At 50.2% G+C, this 16935-nt stretch overlaps 1 long non-coding RNA gene across 1 annotated transcript; it reads right to left on the bottom strand.

Annotated features, from left to right (window-relative positions):
- Nucleotides 1-1506: 1506 nt before the first annotated feature.
- LOC147577952 (uncharacterized) lies at nt 1507-16022 on the bottom strand. The gene is made up of 4 exons (XR_015254164.1): nt 15852-16022; nt 14381-14425; nt 7567-7667; nt 1507-2039 (listed from the first exon to the last, which is right to left on the bottom strand). It is a non-coding gene; the product is annotated as an uncharacterized LOC147577952 (long non-coding RNA).
- Between the last annotated feature and the right edge of the window lie 913 nt (nt 16023-16935).

Here is a 16935-nt window from a genome sequence, read left to right as displayed (position 1 = left end):
TTCAGTTCCTGTATCTGTAAGACGAGAATAATAATCACACCCGCGTGCTGGGGTTGTTAGGAGGGTTGAATGAGGTAGTGTATGTAAGGTGGCCAGCAGGCTCCTCGCATCTTGCACAACCTTGACAAAGTAGCTATTGTTATTATTTACTATTATCACATCTTTTTTTTTAAGTTTATTTATTTGTTTTGAGAGAGAGAAAGAGAGGGAGAGGAAGAGAGAGAAGCCCAAGCAGGCTCTGCGCTGGCAGCTCGATCCCACAAACCTCAAGGTCACCACCTGAGCCGAAAACAAGAGTCTGATGCTCAACCGACTGAGCCAACCAGACGCCCTGGCATCTTGAATTTAACCAAAAAAAAAAAAAAAAAAAGGAAAAATTTAAGACTGGTGAGTGCCAGTAAAGAGTATATAGCAAAGGACTTTATGATTTTCCCCACATCATCAGGCCTGGGAGAAATCATTGCATTTACGATAACACAACCCTAGCATATGGCAACTTTTCCAAAGTCATGGGCCCTGGTTCTCCGGATGACTGAGTGGCCCTGGGGTGAGGGTGTTGGTTAGAGCGAGGCCTTTCCCTGACTTGGGGGAGAGAGAAGTGGTGGCAGGGTCCATCCTTGGATGCCCCTGTCCCAGGTGGTCACCTGTGGGTGTGCTCATTATGCCGCGAGTGGCATATCACACAGGCAAGAAATGCACAGAAGGGCAGGGTGCCTGTCCCAGTGGTCCCTGGGAGCAGGGGGTCCCTGTGGAAGAGAAGGTGGGGAAGGAGATCAGGGGCAGGCCTGGAGGGCCCTGAATACCATTACCAAGTTACCTAAGGGGAGGAGCAGCTTGGGGCCCGTGAGAATGGAGTTGGACTTGTGGGGTCAGATACCGTCCCTTCAAACCCTGCCTCCCCCACTCCCTAAATATGAGGTCACAGATCAGTTGCTGAACCTCTCTGAGCCTCATCTTACCTGTCTGTAAAGATTGGGCATGATAGGAACCTCATAGGGAAGGGGAGGTGACAGGGATTGGGTGAGCCACCGGCCACATAGCGGGTGCCGAGTAAATGTTTGAGAACCTGAACTGGATACGTCGAGGCGGTTAAGCCCCAAGACCAGAGGGGCATCCTGGGAATCTGGCAGGAGAGATGACCACACTCCGGCGGAAAAAGGCGAGGCTTCGGAATGCTGGCGAGACCGGCATTGCGTCCCGGAATCCTAGCGCGACAGAGGCAGCTAGAGAGGCTTGGTGAGGGCATTTCAGTGGGACAAAGCCCGGAGTTAGGAACGCACACGACGCACTGGCAGAACAGCAGCTTCCCATGGCGCCCCGAGGAAGATTCAAACTCTTCCCTGCAGCTGGTCATTCCTCGGTGACCCCCACCCGCACACCTTCCGACGCCGCCCCTGCCCAGCCTCAGTCGCTGCCTCCTGGCTACACACACCCTGTCGTCCACTCCCCATCCCCTTGCCCCGTGTGCTTTTCCCCAGAGCACTTATCCCACTGTTCGATGCTGTGTTATTCAGTCATTTGCACACCGATTTCTTGTCCGTCTACCCCCAAGAGACTGTGAGAGCCTTGAGGGAGAGGACTCAGTCTGCCTGTCCCCTGCATCCCCAGCCCCTGGAGCAATGGCAGGGCTCCGTATGGGCTCAGTAAATAGTGTGGAGGTGGGTGGATGAGTGAGCAGTGGAGAGTCCAGGTCGGCAGAAGGAGGGGACCCCCGGGACGCAGTTGGCTAGGTTGGTGCCAGCCTGGGGAGGGCTGTGAAGCCCAGACTGAGAAGTCGGGGTGGCTTTTCAGGGAGAATCAGCAGAGCTTGTGACCAGCCAGGCATTGGGCTGGTCAGGTTTCAGGCCTGGGTGATTGGGAGGTGGTAGAGCCACCGACAGAAGTCAGTTCATTTGTTCCTTGAGACTCTGAAGTGTCGCTTCAAGACCAAGCTCCGGGTTGGGCACAGGGGTACAGAGAGGAACAGCCCATGCTTCCTCCTTTTGACAAGCTTCCCGTTCTGGTGGGGATTCATGGAGCAGCAGGCGTGCGAGCAGGACCTTGAAAGGTGGGGAGGATTTGAACATTGAGAGATCTGAGACTGGACCCCGCCCCCTCAACCCCCCCCACTCCCCACCCCCCACCACCAAGTAATGCCAGGGTGACAGGAAAGGGTGGAGAGAGCTCGGGAAATGACGGAGAGGATTCGAGAGAAGAGAAGGCAGGACAGGCAGGCCTCCTCTGGGACCTGGGATGGTATTCTGTCCTTTGCTTCCCTCTGGGGTCCCTGCAGGAGGAACCGTGGCGAAGCTGCTTCCTACCTGAATGCCTCTCCTGTGGGCAAAGACACACAGGAGGAGGGGGAAGTGCTCAACAAAGGGGCATTCTTCTAGCCATGATGCAGAATCAATGGAGGCTTGTTCGTCCTGCTGTCTGGGGAGTAGCCAGGCGTGCTGGCGAGGGGACCTGGACAGCAGGGTGGGAGCGCGAAGCACTGAGCTGCGCCCGCCGGGGCCTTGCTCTGGCCCCACAGCAGCCACACCCAAGTCTTCCAGAAGCTTCAAAACAAAAACAAAAACAAAAAAAAACCTTGGGTGTGTTGAGGGGAGTGGGGTGGGTGCTTCCAGAGGACATCCGGGCCCATCTTCCCCTGCAGGGGGTGCCCTTGGACTCTCCCACGGTCATGGGGCGAATTTGCCCAAGGGCCTCGATTATCCAGAGCAGCAGCAACTTGGCTTCATGAAGCAGAAGACAGGAGCCTAAGTCCCAGCTCTGTGATCTCTCCCAGCCTCAGTTTCCTTATCTGAAAGATGGGACTAATAACACCCTCATCGCAGGTAGGAATTACTGGGTGGATCCAAAGAGATCGTGTGTGCAAAGTGCTTTGAAAACTGCACAGTGTCTGCACCGGTTAGGATGCTGGAAGGAGGGTTGTCAGTGGAGGACGCGGCAGAGAGGGTGCGAAACAACGAAGGCAGCTCCTCCCCAGTCCAAAATTTTCCCCCTTCCCCCCTCCCAGCTGCCACCTCCAGGGAGAGGGGCAGGCCACCTCCCGGAGGCAGCCTGTTTCACTGTCGGGGCACCAAAATCCACCCCTAGAGAGCAGCCTTGTCTCAGACTCGGGGTGTGACACCGATGGATGAGGCGACAGGAAGAGGGGGAAGGTCTGTGGCACAGGCCAGCCGGGTCCACGGAAGGCGCTGGGAGGGTGAGCTGAAGGTGGCCAAGGTGACCTCTACTTGCTACAGATGCACCTGCCCAAGTGGCTTCCACTTCTGCCTTGCCAGAGGATGGGGCCCTTCTGAGGAAACCAAAACGGAGACCGCAGGACGCGAGGCTAGATTCAGCCACGCTGACACGCCTCCCTTTAACTCACGTCTGCTTTTCACCCCAACCTTGAGAAGTAGACAGGGAAAGAGACTATTGTCCTCCTTTTCCAAATGAGGAAACTGAGGCTGGAAAATGAGGTGGCATGCCCAAGAGCATTCGTCCAGCGAACATTTGTTGACACCCGATCAGGTGCCAGTCCTGGGACACAGCGGAACGAGGCCCAGCCCGAGGCTGAAGCCAGGCCACCAGACCAGAGCCAGGAGCCTGCCCCACAGAAGCAGATTATCACTTCATTCTCCAGCCTTGCCTCTATCACCACTGTCTTCTGTCTTCAAATGCTAGAGACTGAGTTCGTGTTTGCTGATCTGGGGGAGGGAAAAATGGCATTTGTGTCGACTAATGTCAAAGGGAATAGAAAAAAACCTCCACGAGAGAGGAAAAGTATTTCTTTACATCCCCCACAACCCAAACCAAGGAGAGTAAACGCTGAGGCTCCTAGAGGGGCTTCTGTTGGGCAGGAGGGGTGATGGGGAGACATGGACCAGGGAGTTGGGTGCAGGCAGGGGTGAGGGGGCAACAGGAGATGGGGAACCAGCAGCCAAGAAGGAAATACTGGGGTAGGAAGGAGGAGTCTGATCAGCATTTGTGTAAGTTGTGTTCCGGGATGCACAATGTCAGCCCGTGTTCCAAATCTTCAGTAACACTGGCTCTGCCTTTATGGGGTACCTGGATTGGCCTTGGGGGTCTATGGCCAAAGAGCTAGGCCCTCCTTAAGGGTGGCTGCCCTGTTGCCAACAGAGGCTGCTCCTATAGGGCTCTCAAAAATGGTTTCCATCTCCAGGTAGTTGAAAAATGATTCAGTACGAAGCCGAACAGAAAGATCTTTTGTCTCGAAACACAATGAATAATGAAAAGTCCTGTTGTGTCGCATGAGTGATCGTCCAATGTGATATTCCTCTTCCATAAGACTGGCTTTTTGGTGGCAGGTTATTTTTCCTCCTGGACCTGTTTTTCCTGGCTTGAGCCTCATCGCTAGAGGTACCTCTCTCTGCAAACTCCAAGGACAGTGCCAGCCCCGGCCCTTCCGACTGCCCGGGCTCCTGCTGGCCACACACAAAGGGGCTTTGTGGACGCCCACGAATCAAGCACGGATGCGTGATGGGGACAAGAAAAACTTGGTGACCAGGAGCGCTGAGTCTTGCCAATTCCTCATTCCAGCAGACATCGTCCCCTGGAGGGGGGATGTGGCAGAAGGCCATGGTTATACTTCTGTAACTGGGGGAAACCCTCGCAGGGTGTTAAAATTGTTTATCCGAATTGAATTTAAACTGTCTTGAGCATCTGCTGGCCGGATCAGCAGAAAGCCCAGGATCACCTTTTGTGGGCAGTGCCTTCCCTCTCCCCTGCTACTCTGACCACTTTGGGTCATTCGAGAATAGCCAGGGCTTCTAAAATCCAAGAGAAGTGAACGCGCTTGACTCTCACTCCCAAGATGGGGACGAGAGTCTCAAAGTCCAGAGGCAGTCGTGTGATGCCACTGTCACTGTTGCCCTGGTGTGGCACTCTCGCTGTGGTAGCTCTCCTGTCCTTGCTCCAAACAGTGAGAGTCCGTGGGCACCGCCGTCCCTGCACTAGGCAGGGCCTGGTCACCTCCTGGGCTTGCCTGTCAGTGTCCCGGGTCATCTGCTGTCAGGGCCAGCACTTCTGATCTCGGTCCCAGGCCCCAAATATTCAGGTAATTCCTTGTAAAGGAGATTCCGGAGGCACCTGGGTGGCTCAGCCAGTCAAGCATCCAACTCCTGGTTTCTGCTTTAGGTCCTGACCTCGCAGTTCATGAGTCCGAGCCCCGTGTTGGGCTCTGTGCTGGTGGCACAGAGCCTGCTTGGGATTCTCTCTCTCCTTCTCTCTCTGCCCCTCCCCTGCTCAGTCTCTCCCTCCCCCTCTCTCTCTCTCAAAAGTAAACAAATTTATTCATTCATTCATTCATTCATTCATTCAGAGATTCTGAATTGCCCCTAAGCAGGGCCAGAATTTGGAAACTCAAAACAGTTCACCTAGTGGGGGCGGGCCAGGGGTGAGTCCTGAACGAAAGGCCTTCCATCCTTCCACCCCTTTCTTTGCAGGAAAGACAAGAGGGAGTTTTGGGCATCTTTTATACTACAACAGAAAACAAGTTTTCAGCAGATCACCCCCACTTCTATTTCCATTAAAGAGAAGCCCTGTTTTGTTGTTTGGTAGGTTTTTTGTTTTTGTTTTTGTTTTTGCACATGGTTAGTTGCCTTCAGATTTTTAGGAAGTTTTGTGAGATCTAAGAAAATGGATGACTGGACAGTCGTTCTCTAATAGGCATCCTGAGACAGGGCTTTGGTGGGGGGGGTGTGTTGTCCAATGACTGTTTCTGGAAAGTTGCACTCTGCCCGCCAGGTATCTCAGGATATTCTGTTTGTTTCTGGGTAACTGCGTGAATCTCCGTTCCTTTTTATCTGTCTTCCTCTTGCTGTAAAGTTATAAAAATAAGTACCAAAGCCTGCGGATGTCAGAAATATTTCGTAAGAAGCCAAAGGTCTCTGTGCAGTGTATATAGCAGGAGCTCCCAACCTGAGGGCTATGTAATTCTGGAAGGCTTTTGAGTTATTGCCAGGGATTAATGGACACCCATGCGTGTCCACATCACAGAGGCATCGATGCCAGGCTGCCTGGGTTTGAATCAGTTCCACCAGCGTTCTGTGTGAACTTAAGATGTGTTACTTGAGGGGCGCCTGGGTGGCTCAGTTGGTTAAGCGTCCGACTTCAGCTCAGGTCACTATCTCGCGGTCCGTGAGTTCGAGCCCCGCGTCGGGCTCTGGGCTGACGGCTCAGAGCCTGGAGCCTGCTTCTGATTCTGTGTCTCCCTCTCTCTCTGCCCCTCCCCCGTTCATGCTCTGTCTCTCTCTGTCCCAAAAATAAATAAAAACGTTGAAAAAAAAAAAATTTAAAAAAAAAAAAAAAATTTTTTTAAGTAAGATGCGTTACTTGAATTCTCAGAGTCTGGATTCCCATCTTCTGTGAAGTAGGGGTGATGCTAAAAGCCCCTAACTCAGTTATTATGAGGATTAAAGTAACTAATGCATGTAAAGGGTTGAGCTGCGTGCCTGACATAGTAACTGGTCAATAAATGTTTTTCGTTATTATTAATAGCATCACCGTTTATCAAATTCTTTTCCAGGCACTGGGCTGAACACTTCTCCTCCGTGATCTCAAATCCGCAAAACACCCCTGATTTACAAAAAGTGAGGTTCGACAACTTGCCCGACTGCCCCAGAACTTGTATCTTATGCTGGTTTTCAAAACTAGCTCTATTTGGCTCGAAAGCCTGCTTCCTCGGAGTTCTGTACCTGAACCAAACCGCAGACTGATGATTAACACGTCTTGTGTGCACAGGTAACAGTTGCATACTCTTCAAAGTATTTCACCGCCAGCCCAGCACAGGGCTGATTAGCAGAATGGGAGTTGCCTAGCCTGAGCTGGGGATGAAGGATAAAGAGGGCTCCGGTCCTGTGTCAAAGATGAAAGCTTTCGTTGTCGGACAGTGTCAAATCCGCAAAATTGTCCCCAGATCCACTTCCAGAGCCCATGCTCCCACCTTCCCGACAATCAGGCCGTGGTCTCTTTTTCTAGCGAATCCAGCAAAAACTACTCCAGGCATTCTCTTTTCCCATAAAACGTCCCTCCCCGGGGTGAACCTTTGAATTACCCTGCTGGATACTTCTTCCCTTGCAGCGAGGTGATCACAAACTTTGGTCTGTACTCGCAAGTGAAATGTCTAGAGAGTGTGGCTTTTTTTTAATTTGTGGAGACATGAGGAGAAATTTCCCAAGACTTGAGGAGGGTGGGACTCAGCGCAGGGTGTAGGCAGTCACTATTTACCAATGAGGGCAGAAGTATTTCAATAATCCCAAGCCAATGTGGCCTCAGCGGTGGGTCCCAGCACTGAGTCAGCCCTGAATACAACGTGTGTTAAATCCAGCTAGACCGTGTCGATTCTAATGTGGTTTATACAGTATAAAAACGGATTTCACAAGGGCTTATTGACATTACGAATTTTCACAAACAATGGATACCACGGTATTTTTGTTGTTGTTAAAAGTATTCTTCTCTAGCACGTCACTAACTGCTGCAGGCAAGGTCACTGCTGAATGCGAAAAGAGGGGGGGAAATTTGAAGGAGAAATAAAATATCTGCCTCGCCTCAAAGTGTCTTCTTCAGAATATTAATTACCATAGTGGTTTGAACAGATGTCCACGGATTCTCTGATACTTCTCCCTCCGGGAAGTGGAGCTTAATTTTCTTCCTCCAGGACTGGACTTAGTGACTCACTTCTAAAGTATGGAAAAGAAAAAAAAAAAAAAAAACACATCAATTTTACCGCGGAGAAACCTAGCAGACATGACACTAACCAAATGATTAAGGTCAACATCACCAGTAACAAGACACGATGCTATTATATATCCCCAGGTAGCATGCAAGGAGAAGGCCACCTCACTTCTGGGACATTCTCCACCCCCCCCCCCCCCCACCTAATCCCCAACCCCAGTCTAATCGTGAGAAACATCGAACAAAGCCTCAGGTCGGCATACCTGACCAATGCTCTTCAAAAGCCAATGTCATGAAAACAACAACAACAACAAAAACCAACAACAAGGGAAGACTGAGAAACTGTCACAGATTGAAGGAGCCTAAGGACACATTATGACCAAATGCAACGTGGGACCCTAGATGGGATCCTGGAACAGAGAGGGGACATTAGTGGGAAAACGGGTGAAATCCAAATACAATTGGTAGTTAATAGTGTTGTCCAACGTCAGTTTCTTAGTTTCGAAGAACGTGCCATGGGTATGAAACATCACGTCACGTTAAGGGAAGCTCGTGAATTCTCCCTACCATTCTCATAAGTCTTGGGTAAATCCGACATAATAATATAAAAAATAACAAAGAGAATAACAACATCACAAAGCCTTCACGTTCCTCAATTACACAACAAAAGCGTTCACTCTCACCAAGATTGGGAGCTGCAGTTCGCACAACCCTCCGCGGAATGAAAGAAAACCACGCCGCTAACGAAATGCGATGGGCTGTGTAGATGTTTCCAGCCCTCCCGATGGATGCACAGTCCGGAGCAATGGATGTCCTCCTGTGGCTGGCGTTATTCACACTCAGAGCTGTGACCTCAGGGTGGGGCGCAGCATGAACGACACCAGTGAGGTTTCCCAGTGGGGCGGGGTGAGTATCCCAGCATGAAACGGAGGGAGATTGCGGGCTTTCACACAGTTAACACACACAAAGTTCTCAGCCCTGTGCCCGACATAAAAGCCCGTCCGTAAACATTGTTTATTATTGTTTTTATTAGGAGCTATAGTAATAATATTACCATTTATCAAATACCTGTTGTTTTGCAAGCACTGTGCCCCAAACTTCCCATGCATTACCTTCAATCCTTACAAATCCCCACTTTATAGGAGGGGAGGTTCAGTTACTTGCCCAGTGCTAGACTGCTCTGGAACTCGTATTCAGTGCTGGTTTGCGTAACTGCTGCCAGGCCTCAGTTTTCCGAAAGGTGAAAGGATAGAAGTGGCCCCAGAAGGGTGGTGCGGCGCAGTGGGGAAAAGCTGAGGCTCTAAAGTCATGGAAACCTTTGTACTTTCCTCGCAGGGTTGTTCAAAAGACAAAATGGGATGAAGGTGGCCGTGCCCAGCAGGGCACCGAGTACACAGTGTGTACTCAGTTCGTGTTATTGGAGCAGGATAATATTGGGAATTTTTACATGGAGGGTTCTTTTTCTTCGCCCAAATGTTTCTTGCTGTTTTTTTTTTTTTTAATTTTTTTTTTCAACGTTTATTTATTTTTGGGACAGAGAGAGACAGAGCATGAACGGGGGAGGGGCAGAGAGAGAGGGAGACACAGAATCGGAAACAGGCCCCAGGCTCCGAGTCATCAGCCCAGAGCCCGACGCGGGGCTCGAACTCACGGACCGCGAGATCGTGACCTGGCTGAAGTCAGACGCTTAACCGACTGCGCCACCCAGGCGCCCCTGTTTCTTGCTGTTTAATGGCCCTCCACTCATTGTCTGAGGGGGCGGTGGAGAACAGCCTTGGAGAAAGAAGTCATTGTTCCCCCCTGAATGTCAGATTGGACTCTTAAAAGGATCCGAAGCAAAATTGCTTTGAAGAGCTGGACATTCACTTGCAAGAGTCAACATATACCGGGGAGAAAAAAAATTTTTCCAGAATTGTAAAATCTTCTCTTTCACTAAACGTTCATATGACACTTTAAATGAAACTCGGACGACGGAGAATAAAAGGTTTACTGAAGTGAGAGAGCAGGCAAGTTTCTCGTGTCGGACAAGGAGCTCTTCCTGTCTGGGTTGAGAAGGGATTCGAGTCTGGAGCCTGCCTCTGGAATCTTCTGCCCAGGGAGGGTGAACAGCCAGTGGATGTGGATAGAAGTATCCGGAGCTAAGACGCATGTGCCTTGCTAGTGCTGGAGAGGACATCACCTCACAGAGGGCGGGGGGCCCACATGGAAGCCATACTGGTGCAATGGCCGTAAGGCTTATTTAGGAAAAGAACCTCACATTCACTCTGCCCAGGTCCACCCCACTTCCCACCCCTCTCCCAGTGCCAGTTATTAAGCTGTTGGCTCTTAACCCCAAACCCACCTGTCTGTTCTGTCTTGTGACACTTGTTTCTCCAGCTGTTTCCATGGCAGGCTCTGTCCATAGGGGGCGCTAGAGAGCACAAGATGGCCACCGGAAAAGGACTTGAGGCTTCCTGCTGGCCCTTCCTTTGTAGCAACGTCACCTCACAATAGCTCTTCGCCCCAGCAGTGGCAACTGGTTCCAGTTTCCAACTGTTTCTCACATCCCCAGAACCGGCCTCCCTGTGGATGTATCAACACCAGCCACAGGCGTGCCCTCGTCAAGGGTTGGGGTTCCAGTTTCTAGATTCTAATAATCTCAGCTTCTCCCTCTGTCCCCCCATCCCGAGGGACGGTATCTGTTTCCTGCAGTCATACCTCTAATATCTCACTGTTTGCTTTTCCACTTGTCCAATACTGTTGAGCCAATTCCTTACATTAAGATTTCTCTCTTAAAACAGCCAGTGTGACTTCCGTTTTCCTGATGGGACTGACTCATACGAGAGCGTGACTCCCCCAAAGCCTTTGTGGGTCATGGTAAGCGTCAGAAGTTTCCAGTGGGGTGTATCCAAGCACTGGTAAGACACTGATTGTGAGAGACTTGGGGTCAGGATGAGAAGGGCTCCCAGGGCACAGCACTGACACCAGAGGCCATGACTGGAGCGCACTCTGGAGCGACACAGGCTCGGGCCCAGCACCAGGCTGGACCAGTCATGCCAGCCGAGAAATGATGGGGAGTGAAGCTGACACCAGCAGGGCCAGCCCGCCCAGGAGCCCAGGCCCAAGGCCCCAGATGTCATCCTGAGGGGAGGCAGTTGGACACCATCAGATTTTGGATCCCGATGTGACTTTTTGCCCAAACAAGAATACATTTTTGAATTCAAATCTTTTGCTTTTGACATCGTTTCAGATTTACAGAAAAGTCACAAGAATAGTGCAAAGACTTCCAAGATACCCTTCACCCCAACTCCCCAGATGTTAACATTTTACCGCATTTGCTTTCCCCTTCTGTGTGTTTTTCTGCAGTGCATGTATCCTGTTTTTCTGAAATATTTAAAAGCTACAGACACATTACCTCTTTACCCCTAAGTACTTCAGCACATATTTTTTAAAAATATTTATTTGTTCTGGGGGAGAGCACAAGCAGAGAGAGGGGGACACAGGATTTGAAGCAGGCTCTGAGCTGACAGGCTGACAGCAGCGAGCCTGATGTGGGGCTCGAACTCATGAACCTGGAGATCATGACCTGAGCCAAAGTCAGACGCTCAACTGGCTGAGCCACCCTGGTGCCTCCTTCAACATGTATTTCTTAAAAACAAGGACATCCTCGGGGCACCTGGGTGGCTCAGTTAAGCATCCGACTCTTGATGTGGGCTCAGGTCATGATCTCACAGTTTGTGAGTTCAAACCCTGAGTCGGGCTCTGTGCTGATAGCACTGAACTTGCTTGGGATTCTCTCTCTCTCCATCTCTCTCAGCCCCTCCCCTGCTCATACGTGCTCTCTCTCTCTCTCATTCAATATAATAAATAAACATTTAAAAAAAAAGGACAGGGGCGCCTGGGTGGCTCAGTCGGTTGAGCGTCCGACTTCAGCCAGGTCACGATCTCGCGGTCCATGAGTTCGAGCCCCACGTCGGGCTCTGGGCTGATGGCTCAGAGCCTGGAGCCTGTTTCCGATTCTGTGTCTCCCTCTCTCTCTGCCCCTCGCCCATTCATGCTCTGTCTCTCTCTGTCCCAAAAATAAATAAACGTTGAAAAAAAAATTTTTTTTTAAATAAAAAAAAAAAAAGGACATCCTCCTATATACTCACAGAACAATTATTAAGATTAGAGAGTCACCACTATACAGCACCCTTATCTAAGCTATAGACTTCAGATTTTACTGGTTGTCCTCAAATGTCCTTTAGAACAAAAGAAAACGCAGGATCATGCATTTTATTCAGTTGCCGTGCAGAGAATAAACTTTCACTCAGAAATAAAACTGGGGGGGAGGGAAGCTGTGATCAAGTCAGGCTCAGTTGCAAAAGAAAACAAGTCTTATTTCTGCCCGTCTGAGCCATACGGTGTAAATGCTGACCCTGCGATGAAGAACAGCGTTAACGACAACAGTAATAAGGTTCATGGCCCTTTCGGTCTTTCTGTCTCTGAGTCATTTGTGGTGATTTGGTATCAGTCAGTTGCTCCACAAAAGAAGTTATTGAGACCATGCAGCTTTGCGGGAAATGCAGAAGTTCTGGAGTTAGACCTGGGTGGAAAACGATGTTTGCCACTTGCTAGCGGCTGGCGTGACCCTGGCCCAGCTTGAACCTTTCTGAGTCTCTGCTTCCTCCTAGCCTTTACCGTGGAGAGGGAAATAAGCACAGCAGGACCAGGAGCCCGGTGGATCTCCGCTCACATCTTGGCTCTGGGCTTCCTAGTTCTGGGACCCCGGGCAAGTGGGTTCACCAAGTTGGGTTTGGGGCAGCTCATCTGCAGAGTGGGGAAAACCTGAACAAGGCATCTTGCTGGGCTGTTGAAAGGAGGCACGGTTCTCGCGTACGGAACGGGCCTGGCTTGTGGCATGTTCTCGATGAAATGTTGATTCCTTCCCATCAGCCCATCTGAGTTTGGACATGTGACTCTTCCTCTCGAGGCCTCGATTTCCTCATCTGTAAAACAGAGCCAGTGGGACCCATCTCTCATGTTGTGGAGAGCAGGAATTACAAACAGAAGGGCTCCGTGCTCTGAAAAGCTTGGTGCGCTGTGGCCTTGGCAGAGTAAGCGACTGGCAGTCGGTGACAAAAACAGAAAGTGCTTTGCAATCCTGGGACCTGCCAAGAATGCGGGTGAACCTGTCCTTCCACTGCTGCCCCACGCTCCCACCCTCCCCCTGCCAGCAGCTTCCTCCTGCCTCCCTTGGGTGCGTCTGACGCTGGGCCTGTCCTGAAGCCTTCTTCTAGGAAGCCAGTCAGTCCTGCCTCTGAGAAGGGAGGAAGGATGTCACCTTGTCCTCAGCAAGTTGTTGGGCAGGAGGAGGGAGCTCCAGCAGTGCCCCGCTGCTGGGGAGAGAGGAAGGAATCCGCAGCCTGCCCCGGCTTACCCCAGAGGAGTCCCACCCGTGGCTTCAGCACATACCAAGTTCACAGTCAGATCAGGAAGGCAGAGGGGCATGGTGGAAAGGACTCTAGCCTGGAAGGAGGAAAGCCCACTGTAGCATTTATGGGATCAAGAAAGGGCCAGGCAAGGGTGCCTGGGTGGCTCAGTCGGTTAAGTGTCCGACTTTGGCTCAGGTCATGATCTCACGGTTCATGGGTTCAAGCCCCACATCGGGCTGTGCTGACAGCTCAGAGCCTGGAGCCTGCTTCGGATTCTGTGTCTCTGCCCCTCCCACACTCCGTCTCTCAATAATAAATAAACATTTAAAAAAAAAATTTTTTTTTTTTTTAAAGGAAGAGCTAAGCAGAGTCCTCTTGGGGCCAGAGGCCGTTAGCAAGAAAGTCTGCCCTGGGGAGGCCAGCCAGGGAGGCAAAGTGCGGGTGTGTCCCAGAATGGGGGGGAGGGGGGGCATGCAGCTCCGCCCCCTCGTGCCCAGACGGTGGAAACACACACTACGCGCCAGCCTCTGTGCCACACTTCTGTCATCTTATGGAACGTCCAAAGTCCCAGGGAGCTTGGGGGCATCCTCCTTTGACAACAGGAACAATTTGAGACCCAGAGAACTACACTGCTGCCTCTGGTCGGTGTCTGCTCTGGAGTGAAACCTGGATCTGCCGGATTCCAAAGCCCCCGTTCACCAGCTTTGCTCTCCGAAGCTGGGCCAGGGCTTTCCTGACCTTCAAGGGCCAACACCTCTCTGGGTGCAGCCCTGTAATCTTGCCAAGTCAATCACGTATTCCTGTCCCTGGACTGACACACTCTGGGGATCCCAGATCTGGCGGGGACTGTCCACGTCCCCTAGCACCCACCAAGAGTATTTGTAATTATATGTTATATGTGCCTTCTCTCCCACCCCACCTGACTGTGGGTTCTTCCAGGCACTGAGTCTAATTCCTCTATTTATCTGCCCACATGCCAAGCAAATGCCAGGAATGTAGTAGGAGTTCAGTAGACGTTTATTGGGTGGACAGAAAAATGAGGTGGAGTTAAACTCTCTGTTTATCAGAGGAAGCATCTGAGACCAGTGCAGGAGGGCAGGGACTTGCCCAAGGTCACTTGGGCCTGTCCCATTCCATCCAGGGTGGTTTCCCCTCTATTACTCAGTCCTGGCTCAGGCCCAGGGTTTTGCCAAGAAAGAGAGATGGCATTTAGGGATCCCCAGGGGAAGCCAAAGACCCCATCTGTTTCCTCAAGACCCTCCCTTCTGTAAGATTAGGGATAAGTCCCCAAAGGCAGCTGGGCAACCAGACCTTAAGACACTCACCTTAAAAGGTAGACTCAGTCGCCACTGAAGCCAGAATTTGCTGACCTGAACAATGAAAACAGTATAGTAAACAGATTTTGTTCCATATGGTAAGTGAGGCTAGCTTTGTGTCTTGTGGGCCCTGATGAATCTGACTTGAAAACCAAGAACTGGGAAGTAATTCTGAGTCTATAAGGAAATAAAACCCAAAGATTCCACTGTTGCCCATTATCTATTCATTCATTCATTCATTCATTCATTCATTCATCTGTTCATTCTTTCACTTATTCATCAATGTAGTGTTTCCTAAACTCCACTCATACCATATTACCTTCGTCACTTTGCCTTATCCAATATAAGTTATAAGCTTATTTACTTCATGTTTTTCTTTATTTGATTATTTTACTTAAGTGAATTTAGCCACAGCTTAGGCAATAGTATAGTTTATTTAAATGCAACTGGGAGGGACGCCTGGGTGGCTCAGTCAGTTGAGTGTCCAACTCTTGATTTCAGCTCACGTCATGATCTCACGGTTTATGGGACACGGTTTGTGTCACGTAGGGCTCTACGATGACAGTTCAGAGCTTGCTTGAGATTCCTCTCTCCCTCTCTCTCCGCCCCTCCCCCTGTGCTCTCGTGGGCGCACGTGTGCACTCTCTCTCTCTCTCTCTCAAAATAAATAAACTTAAACAAACAAACAAACAAACGACGACTGTGAGACCAACATCATGTCTGTCCACATACTATCTGAAATCGCTTCCCATATCACCCTTGGGTATCTTTGCATTCATTCATCTCTCCTCTCTGTCTCAGTTTCCCCACTTGAGAGGTGGATGGCATTTGAATGCAAAAGAGTCACACCCAGCAAAGGAAAACACAGAGACTAGATGGAATCAGTGGGAGAAGTAAGCGGTCAAAGGCAACAGGTTTATCTGTCATGTTTCTGAGCCATGACTCAGGAGACAACACAGGAAATCCCTTAGGATCGGTCTGTAAACCACCCTTCAGAAACTAAGAAAACCAAGTAGGCAAGTCCCAGGAGCTTTAAACAGCCCCAAAAGCACAAACTACACACACTTCACTAGACTCTCCCAGAATCTTCTGTAGTTTCCAGAGGTGCAGGGATCCCTGATAGAGAAAATGTACCGTTGAAGATGCTGAGAAATGACTAGGCAGAAAAATGACCCAGCTGGCCTCCTGCCTCCTAGTCTCCAGGACAGGCCAAAGGGAAGTAGGTTCCCTTTTGGGTACCTGCTCTGCCTGTGTCTATTTGACCCCAACGTGGACAGGGAAGGAGAATGAGGCCCATCTTTGTTCTATGCAGCCAGCCCCTCCTTGTCTAGCTAACTGGCCAGAGGTAGGCACCTGCCTCAGAGAGAACCACTCCAGAGGCCAGGCTGGGTCAGTCAGATTCCCAGATTTTAGAATTAGGATGAGGAGAGCCCAGACAGTTAGGTACAGGTACAGGTCAGGTAAGGTAACATATACTCACTGAGGAGGCTTGCTCAGAACGCTCATTTGAGACAGAGGCCGGAAACCAGTGTTCTGGAAGAAGCATGGGGGGGCAGAGGAGGGGGGAGGGGTTGCTGGGCACTCCCAGAGAGCCTTCCGTCCGGATGGCTTGCCAGTCCCAGGAGCGAGGTCCTTGTGTGACTTGCCTGCCCTTGAGATCTGTGAGATAGCCCTGACTCCTCATATTGAATTACACTTTGTGCTTAAACTAGCTGGAGTGGGCTTCTGTTTCATGTAACCAAATCAATCACGGATACAGTGAAACCAGTCTTTCAGCCTCCCAATTTAGACTTGGCAAGCCAGGCACTAGCAGTCATGGTAGTAATGACCCCCACCTTACATTTGATTGGTGCGTTATAACTTTAAAAGTCCCTAGCATAGGGGTCACCACTTCTAGCCTGGGAGGACTGGCCCCAGACTACTCATGCAAAAAACTTCTCTCCCAAGAGCACAGTGGGAAATACGGAGCCAGGCAGACGCGGGGGTCCCAAGCCTCTGTCCACTTAACCTATATGACCTATTGAACTTCTCTTAGCCTCACTTCCTCACTTCTACAAACTGGAAAGCAGAAGAGTGTAGACCCTGGAGTTACCTCCTCCGGACTCTGCCGCCTCCTGGCTGATGATAACCTTGGGAAAGTGATGTCACTTCTAAAAGCCTCAGTGTCTTCAACAATAAAGTGGGGCTAATAAAGTAGTTGTTGTAAGGCTTGAATGAAGTATGCAAATGTCTAGTGTGTGAAGCCTGATCAAACTGTGCCTGAAGCCTCACAATCCCTAGACATTTGAGTAACATTAGCCAATAAATTCCCACAGCATTAAAAACAAATGTTTGGCATAATATCTGGCACATAGTAAAAGTGTTCAGTATATGGTAGCCATAATAATAACTTATTATAATAATAAATTATAGCATGAGGCTGGACACATAATTATTAATCAAAAATCATGTAGTATAAAATACACATTGCTCAGTGCAGAGGGTTTGACTTGACTTGGATTAGTAGGATCACTTCTAACAGAAAAAGAAGTCTTAACTGATAGCAAGCTTTAAGTGAATCGACA

The sequence above is a fragment of the Puma concolor genome, chromosome C1, assembly GCF_028749965.1.
Source record: "Puma concolor isolate L17-30 chromosome C1, mPumCon1.1.hap2, whole genome shotgun sequence".
NCBI classification, from domain to species: domain Eukaryota; kingdom Metazoa; phylum Chordata; class Mammalia; order Carnivora; family Felidae; genus Puma; species Puma concolor.
This window is presented reverse-complemented; position numbering and strand designations above follow the sequence as displayed.